A 10,065-nucleotide genomic window follows, 5' to 3' on the forward strand; every position below is an offset into this window, starting at 1 on the left:
TTTCTTTTTTTTTCGTCAGCAGCTTCCTCCATTCCATTGCCATGCTTCACCCTGAAATGTGAGCAAATCTAGTTTTAAAAGGCTCCGGCCCTCACACTTACAACCCAGTCAGATTGCCCGTCTGCACTTTATTGACGTGACAACCGTCCGTGAGCCATATCTAGCATATTCATGGATAGACACCGTTCTTCTCCCTCCTTCCCCTCCGCTGTCTCTATCTACCATACCCCTGTCTGTAGAGAATAACTTTTGAGAATATTTTAAAGACAGAATGTGTGCCTGCATACACTTTAAATTTGTATTGCCATATTGCTACCGGCACACTTATACTCGAATCACTAAACCTGTCAATTGAAATCAACGAGTGGCCTAAATTATAATTTTTTTGTCAACGCATGAGCTATTTTTTCAGGGTTATGTTTTCCCCCAGAGGAGTGTCACAGTGGAATAGGTAACTAAATGACTAGCAGCAGACATGCTGTGTTTCACTTGGTGACAGACAGCACTGGTAATGGCTCCCACAGTGTGTGTGTGTGTGTGTGTGTGTGTGTGTGTGTGTGTGTGTGTGTGTGTGTGTGTGTGTGTGTGTGTGTGTGTGTGTGTGTGTGTGTGTGTGTGTGTGTGTGTGTGTGTGTATGTGTATGTATGTGTGTATGTGGGAGAGAGATAGATAGAGAGAGAGAGAGAGAGAGAGAGAGAGAGAGAGAGAGAGAGAGAGCGAGAGAGAAAGAGAGAGAGAGAAAGAGAGAGAGAGAGAGAGAGAGAGAGAAAGAGAGAGCAGCGAAATTCCTTGGGAACCTTTTCCTCATAGCGCTCCTGAATCATGTCACTGTTGATGCATGGTGTGTAGACACGCTGATATGTTGGAGCACAGACCCCCGCCCCCACACACACACACACCTCTCACCACTACCACCGCCACCAGCACCATAGCACCCAGGCACATGTCGCACTGCTGCACCCGTACAAGTCCCCCCCGACCCCCACCTCAGCCTGGGGCTGTCAGTCTTGATGAAGGGTCCCTGCTGCCTGCACTTCCCCTGCCAAAAGATTGACGAGTGACTGTAAATGACAGATATTTCCATCCAATTACTTAAACCCCCAAAATGTGCCCTCCATCTTCTTCTTGCCTGCATTCCTGGCCGGCTACCAACGGTTGCAAAGTGAAATGAATGCTTTTATGCCGCGTGCTAGCATAAGCAAAAATGCTTATGAGCACAGCAAAGACAAGAGGGGGCTAAAACTGAGTCATGACTTCCGTCAACTTTCCTTGAACTCATTCACCACCTCTTAACCCTTTGAGGAGTACCATCACAAATATGTGATCAGAATTTTGCCAACATTTTGAGTTCTCATTATGAGGTCATAAGGACTTTTCGAAATTTTTTAACATAGACTTCTATGGGAGCTGTAGAGTGTTTGAGTCAAATTCTAGAAGAACTGGCTGAAAATCCTTACTCCTCAAAGGGTTTTAATATTCTGGGTGAGACGAATGGGAGCTACTCCACATGCTGTAGTAGGAACGTCATTCAACTAGTTCAGCTGACTGTCTGTATCACGTACATGGAGCAGACATCTACGCAAGTCGGATGAGAAGTGGGATTGATCTGACGGAATATGTCTATGTTGATATGGCTAGACTGAGACAGATTTTTATCCGTATTATGTGGTGTCAAAAAATGAATTCCAAATGGTTTGTCTGCCTTCTGTATTTATTCCACCTGTTCTCTGACAAGGAAGTCAATCCATGCAGAATGGTGTGCTTTCCCCATGGTGATATTTTTCTGGCAAGTACTTGCAGTTGCCCCAAGATTTATTTGTTTTCTTTTTCAAAGTCATGTGTTGTGCCATCTGCTTCAGCTGCACCCTAACAAAAGCCAGAGGGAAGATATAAACCTCTGGCACTCAATCATAAGCTTGTTATATTACAGTAATTGGGGCATTTTATTTTGGTTTATACTGTAAATCACACCCAGAGTTTCTCATTCATTACACCAAGAGTCAAACTTGTTATAGGATTAGATCATCACAAGGTATTGGCCATGTCGAATTGTTTGTGCAAAGGATCTAGTCTCCTTATTGACTGAGTATGACATTCAGATTGGGCTTATACAGTACAGCTGCATAGTGACATAACTACATGCATGCAGATATTTGTTACTGCTTTACATATGATATCACTCTCAGGTCTCACAGAATAGCCAAGCACGTCAACACTACACAGTCCATCTCTGTCAGGCGGAAGCATAGTGGCTTTGTGAAGGATAAGACGACGACGCTGAAGCCCTTTTTAGACAAATGCCCAGCCCTTGAGATGAATCCACAGGAGGGCCGGCGTGCCTTTAGTCTCGCCTGGAGTTTCTGTGTCTCTGCCCAAGATCCATGAGCTGCAGATCTCCTAGTGTGAAAAATAATGATTGTGATGGTTGTAGATAACGAGAGTGTATCCTAGCGGGCAGGACTGTACTGGTCATCTGGCATACAGGGCAGTCTTCAGGGGGCAATGCTGGTGGGTTTTTGCATTTTTTTCTTAGAGACCGACCCACAATTTTTAGAGGGGGGCACGCAAAAATGACTAGGCCTTTAATTGGACTCAGTCCAGCCCGGTTGGTTGGGATCTGGTGTCTGTTGTCTAGGCCCCATCTGAGATTAGCAGGCCTGGAATGTGTGCAAGAAAGCAGGCAGATATAGGCAGGGAATCCAACAGCGGAGGACAAAAGGGGTCCGTTGTCCAGGGCCCAGGAAAAGGTGGGTGCTCAGAATTGGGAGAGAATCAGAATCCTCACTACTTTGTAAGTACGTGTTTGGGTTAGGGGGTGGGGGGCAGTGTTAATTTCGTCAACCATGACGATGACGAAAATATTTCGTCAACGCCCCTTTTTCCCTTGACGATGACGAGACGATGACGCACTAATAATTGCCTCCAGCAGATAAAAAAATGACGAAAAAAAAAAAAAAAATTTCGTCAAGGAGACTAAGACGAGACGAAATTTCCAAGCCATGGACGATTGGACATTAAAAAATATAATTATTTATAATTAATTTGTAATTTGTAATTGTAATATAGGCCAAAGTGTCTTGAACTTCATAGGTGATTGCGCGCTCATGCTGTGTTGCCTAGGCTTGTCTCTGCTGGCAGCCAGTGCATGGCGCGGCTCAGTCAGTAGTTCTGTAGCCTAGTAGTTCAGTGAGTCCATTAAGTTGAGTTTAGGTCCTAAAACATTCCCAGAGAAAGAGAGAAAATAGCCGACGTTGAGGGAAGTGTTAATTTTGAAACATGTTCAACAACCCTCTTGTCCATGACGAAGACGTGTTTCTGCAGTAATGACAGTCGCGCCAATCCTCCTCTGATACTGTCATTCTAAACCTCCTCGAGCTTCCACTATTCTCCTTTTCACTCAGGCTGTCTTAACCCGGCGTTCGTTGTCTGTTCTTATTTTGTAATGTTTGCTATATGTGTAGGCAGTTCGCAAGCAAATCATGAAGGTCGGATTTGTGAATTGATTTAAATCAGTCACCGCGGGAGCGCGCGCCAGCAGGGGGAAAGTTGGCCTGTCTAAACAGAGGCACGGCTACTGTAGCCTAGTTTTGAAAAGAATCAATGGATGGGCGATCGCTGAGGAGTTTAAAACTGTTGAGATTTGAAACTTTGAGATTTGAACTTGTTCTCGTCGAGAGCAACGCTAAAAGACCCGAGGAAGTCGACAGCATCTCCATGCGTCTGCAGCGTCTTCCTAAGTTCCAAAAACTCTTTTCAGGGTCATGCTTATCGAGCCTCGACACCCCCGACAAACAAAACAGCATTAGTGTTTAAATATTTGTATGTGCATGTCCTTTCTATCGTCCAGTCTGCGTACCCCTGCCTAACTATTTTTCCTGGGACTTCTGCATGGCATACGAAGTGTGCTCGCACAATCTATTTAAGCCTATTCCACGCATACCGCACGAGTCATTATCGTTCTCTGCTCGCATTGCCAATTGAAAACAAAAACCGCTAACTTGCATAGTCTAACATCAGCAATATTTTATCTGACTCGTGGTCATCGGGAAGCCACTATCAGGGAGACTTCTTGGACTTCGTGCAGACTTGGGATGTCTGGTCTTCCCACTGCCGGCCATCTGCAGGCTTTAAGTCAAGCGGTCAGGTGAAGAAGAGTAGCCTAGCTTCCTCCGTGATCAAACTCAAAATCAAATAGTAGGCTATGCAGCAGCTTCTAATGCACGAGAGAGAGAGAGAGAGAGAGAGAGAGAGAGAGAGAGAGAGAGAGAGAGAGAGAGAGAGAGAGAGAAGCTTGCACCTGGAAGTGTGTGTGTGTGATGCTCTTTTGCTCTGTTGAAATGACTGATTTGGGTTTTGGTGGAAAATGACCAAGTAACAAGGTGAATATTTGCTGCAATAGGCTATATTAGTATTGAAATAACGATAGCCATTGTAGGTTATTAATTTTACACCACAATATTGACTAAAATGACTAAAATTTGAAATGTTGACTAAAATGGCTAAAATGACTAAAATTTGAAATGTTGACTAAAATGACTAAAATGACTAAAATTTGACTATGACTAAAATTGATTTTCGTCATTTTGACTAAGACTAAGACTAAATTGGGAAGCCAATGACTAAAATATGACTAAGACTAAAATTGATTTTCGTCATTGTGACTAAGACTAAGACTAAATCAAAAAAAGCTGACGAAATTAACATTGGTGGGGGGTGGGCGGTGGCGTGGAGCAGCCAAAGCTGTCAGCGGCCCTGCAGACAGATGCACAGTACAATTCACAGTGTTAATTCAACACTTACAGTCTAATTTAACACTTTTAGTTGGTTCCATTCTCTGTCAGGGATTCCCAACCTTTTTCAACTTGGGGCCCACTCGAAATTGTTCGGGGCCCACCTCTGACCAAATTAAGAATAAAACTCAAATAAATCAACAGCAACACACACCAAAGTATGATTATTATTTTTGGAAAATTATTTCAAGGCCCACTTGGAATACCTTCAGGGCCCCGGCCCATAGTTTGGGAACCACTGCTCTAAGTGTTAAATTAACACTTCAACATTCACTGTGCAGACAGGCAGGCAGACAGGCAGACAGGGAGTGCCCTCCAGGAGGAGACAGATGGAGGGTATAGGGAAGCCATCTGAGCAGGGGAGCTTCGTCCCCGCTAAGAGGAAGTTTAAAGCTAACAGGAGGGCCTCGGAGGAACGCTAAATGCCAGGCAGGACCCAAATTAACACAGCAACAGAGACCACCTCTTATGGTCGTCATTACCATTGGCTGAGCCAGGTAATTAAGGGACTATTACCCAATTATTAACCCTGCTTTAAGGTGCCTGGCCCTACCGTGGCTGATATGGTAGGGCACACGTTTACCACTTGGCCGACCCGGGTTCGATTCCTGGTCCGGGTCCTTTGCCGGTCCTTCCCCATCTCTCTCTCCCAGCTCACTTTCTGTCTCTCCTCCACTATCCTGTCTCACAAAAACCAATAAAGGCTGAAAATCCCAAAAAAATACTTTAGAAAAAAAGGTGCCTGTGCCTTGAAGTAAATAAAAAGGCATGAGCAGATGTGAATATATGCCGAGTTCAGAAAGTAGGCTAAATGGATCTTGTCACATATTCATTCCTGCCAGTTCTCCCATGCAGCTGATCCTGCCATAGGTAGATGAGTAAATTAATGATTCATTGTGTTGAAAACATGGGCAGAAGGAGTATATGGCAGAACTTGTGATTTCAATCTTTCACCTTTTTCACGTTTATCTGCTTCTGCTAATTAGCTACAATAGCTAATAGAGTACTCATTCTGTAAGTCTCCCATATTTGAACGCGTTGGCATATATAGGCTGTAGCTCTCTGCGCTCTACTGAGCATGTCTTTGAAGTAGGCCGATGTTTGTTAAAAATACCTTCCAGTGACGCAGCCCTGCCAAAAAAATCAGCATTGTCTTTTTAAAACTCTGATTTGATATATTTACAGATAAATATAGACTTGTTCTGGGGGGAAAAGGTGAACAGCATCTATGTTTCACTCTAATTGGGATAGTCTTCCTCTCTCTTGAACCACAAGGAACTAGCTTTCACGAGCTTCATATTTCAATTCCTTTATTGACTGTAGCATTCATTTGAACAGCTGCAGACATGCTATTTTGGTTGCATACAACTATATAACTACTGTAGTTCTATTCTATGTCTATAACTACGTATGACTGACTATCATTTATGGCTTTAGCATGCCTCCTACAATAAAAGAGGTTGGATTTCATGTTACAATATTTCATAGATTGTTACCAGACATCCTGTGAATACATAGTAGGCCAACCTTTTGCTGTGAGGTGAAATGCAGAGTTTTTGTCCCCCACAGAATATACAGTACTAGGCCTACTTCATCTCTCAAGGGTGCTGTCTCTCCCCATGACAGCTGAGATCTGTCATGCCACCTCCTGATTCCCAGACACGGGTTATGGATTTCAGACACCTGAGAGGCGGCAACAGTCTTGGGTGAGCACCCAGATCTGCAACAACCGCTCCTGCATATGGGCATATACACATATACAGTATAGATTACAGCTCATGGAAGGGGAAAACTTAATTGATTTAAAATTGTAATTTTTCAAAATTATGAACCAAAAATATAATGGAAATATTCTTTATAGGTTATAGTGATGTTTTCGCTATATTAACTTATATCATGGCACACGTTGCTTACATGTCTATGTCTTGGCATGGTATAGAGAGAGAAACGTAATTCATTTTACATGAATGACTTGTGCACATGAAGAAAGTGACAATAAAAGCTGACTTGACTTGACTTGACTTACAGTACATACTCTTAAGCAACGTTTTTTTTTTTTTTTAAATCAAGAACTCACATCTGGACAACTGAATTCGCAAGCTTCCATGGACGTTCAGACGATTTCATTCCAAAGGAATACTGACTGAAACACAGTTCAGAGGTTTTCATGGGTCACTGGTTAACAATCTCAAGTTAGTGATGACTCGTGTTTTTAACAGAGTTAATCCTATCCACACATCGTTGCTGAGGAGAAGACATTGATCCATCAACAGTCAGTCCTCAAATAGGAACGTGTAGCTATAGTTAAAGTCAGCATCTCTTATAATCAACTCCCTTGAGCCGCCATTTTTGTAAGTGCACAACAACAACCGCCCCGTGGACATGGACGCATTGTATTGATTGCTGGGAAGCAGGTAAATGGAGACCTTGACAGCTAGCAACATCTCACCTTGATTAGCTGCCTCGGAGACACTAACCACCCAACAAAAAGCTCACAGGAAACTGTAATTGACAACAACAAAAAACACAAAAGCACGGTCTGGAATCTGACAGTGAGAAATGAAACTAAAATAAAAACATGAAGCCAAAGCATTCCTGAGGAAAAGGGATGTTTGTATTCTATGTATTTACGTGCAAGTTTTTTTTCTATGGCGTTTTATATATGTTTCTTTTATCATACCATGAAGGTTGGCAAATCTAACTAGCGTAAGCACAACAGCACTCCAGATACAGTAATTTTCTGTTATACCAGTACAGGGAAGCAGAACATTGATTTTTCTGCATCTGTATAAATTTGTTTGGAGCGCGGTGCCAAATCTCATCAGCTCACTGTCTGATGCCATCTTCCCTCTGATCAGCAAGTCTTCCAGAGTTTGCCATTGTGCAGTCTTTCGTGAAAATGGTTATCTTCGCATCTATATCAAGCCTGACTTTTTTATTATTCGCCGAGCAATGTGCTATTATGCATTTCCCCGAGTACTGCAAAACTTGGGAGGCTTGTTAATTGCCTTCACAAGTCCTGTGGGTCCCTACACACTCACACACACGCACACACACACGCGCGCGCGCGCACCACACACACACGCACGCACCCACGCACGCACGCACACACACACACACACACACACACACACACACACACACACACACACACACACACACACACACACACACACACACACAAATTTTGGCAGTGTTTTTGTGTCGCACAGAGAAGTGCCTCACCGCAGACCATCCCTAACAATCCATTAAAATGTGTGAACTGTCCCTTTTCGTAATAGCCCGGCTGACTCAAACGCAATGTTATGGCGATAAAAAAGAGCCCTCTTCAGAAGAGGATATATTGCTCATTAAACATGTTGTCCTCGTTTTTCTCTCACATCAAAAAGGAAAATAATAATATTATATTATTCTTTGGGAAAATACCGCACTATCAATTACAACAGCCGAGTTGAGTTCCCTTTAATGTGACAATTCTCTAACGGCAAGCCCGCATGTAGCAGGGTCTGATGTACAACAGTATGGCCGGTGGCAGCCTTACTTTGCACTTACCTTTGGGGAGACATTTTTACTATTTGTTAATGGCTCCCCGTTTTGGCAAAGGTTCTGTGCACCAAGGGACTCAGGGGTGGTGAAAATGACTGTTCCACAGGCCCTGCAATGATAGCAAGCCTCAGTGTGATCCTTAACCATGTCCCCAATTTGTTTATTAGTGCCGCCACTACTGCCATTAGGGCTGGCAATTTGTTGGATTAACTATCACATATTGAAATAACATGACAAAATAATCACAAGTTCAATAGGAGGTTGTTAGGGCCCAGTATTTTACCACCAAAATGACCAATAAACTCTAGTGTAATTCCTTTCCATGGGTTAGGGTAGTGATGCCAAAAACAGTAGCATCAGAGGCTGAAATTGACTGAGCGCTTTGAGTGCTTAGAGTCAGTGCATGGCCACAGGGATTAGAGGCAACCAGTGTCATGCTGTTTGTTCGAGAGCAGTCAAGAAGATCCCATTTGTGGCGTCTGTGCTACTCTACTGCATGTGCCAAAAGAGCTCTGATTAGTGCCATAACAATGTGGGCGGCGTGAGTCATTTCAGCATGAAATTAGTGTAAATGAGCAGCGCAAACACAAGTGTGTGTATATTTCTAGATTCTAGTCTGTTGATAAAATTATACTCTGCCGTTCTTTGGCTGTGTTGGTTTTAGCAGCTCGTTATCCAAAGTCACTTGAAGAAAAAAAAAACAGCTTTTGCAATGCAACAACAGCTTTCGAAAACATGGGAGGTAAGTCATCTTTAGGCCCAATGTTTGTGTTTGTTTATAGGGCTGTGATTATGTATGTAGGGCAATTAACATCATCTCCAGATCACTTGGATTTTTCTAAAGCTGTTTATTTATGATGGATGTCCTGGATTGAGTAACCTTTCCGCAGATCTGGAGATTTAAATGAAACGCAGCACAGCAGCGATAGAGAGAGAGCTATTGCCTTCATGATAATGTCAGCCGCTTGTTTGTACAAAGATAAATGTTGTAGGTTAGGAAGTCACAAATGATCGTTTTTTTCTCTCTCCTCTTTTTTGCACCTTTGCTGGCTGACTGAATTGTAATTTCCCCCTAAATAGATCATGCCCACAGGGGTGGACTGGTAATCTGCCATACAGGGCATTTTCCCGGTGGGCCGACAGTCCCCAAGGGTCGACATTGTTGTTTTGTGGTTGTATTCCTGGGAATTGGCCCACAAATTAGAGGGGGAGGCCCATTGGTCCGTCGTTATATAGACAGTGAATTCAGCCAGTCAAGATATACCTAGTATGCAAGTGGCCTGTGCGTGCGTATTTGGGCCGATCGATGCCAAAAATGCCCGGGCCACTTTTCGGTCCCAGTTCAGTACTGCATGCCCGTTTGCGGGAAGGAGGACAGGCATGAAGACAAACAAGCTCGGTGACTCTCTGCGAAGTTTGAATTCCCTGCTGCCCTTTTAAGCAATTAATGATGCCATACGGAAGACTAGCAGTGGAATAATGAAAAATCCCCGCAATTGTTTGGTCCCCCCAACAGATTGGTCCATATTTATCAAATGCGCACCAGGCACTGTGTCCATGTCAGACTTTGCTTTCAACATGTTTGGACCACCGTGGTGATATGAACTGTAATATTTTTCAGTCTGTAATTGCCAATTTCTTTTACCCTGCATGGAATATAATTGACATTTCTTAGGCGTAATGGCCCAATATTTTGAACTACAGGAAATGCAGCAGAAGCCGCACATT

This window comes from Engraulis encrasicolus, chromosome 24 (genome assembly GCF_034702125.1).
Source record: "Engraulis encrasicolus isolate BLACKSEA-1 chromosome 24, IST_EnEncr_1.0, whole genome shotgun sequence".
In the NCBI taxonomy this organism is placed as follows: Eukaryota; Metazoa; Chordata; class Actinopteri; order Clupeiformes; family Engraulidae; genus Engraulis; species Engraulis encrasicolus.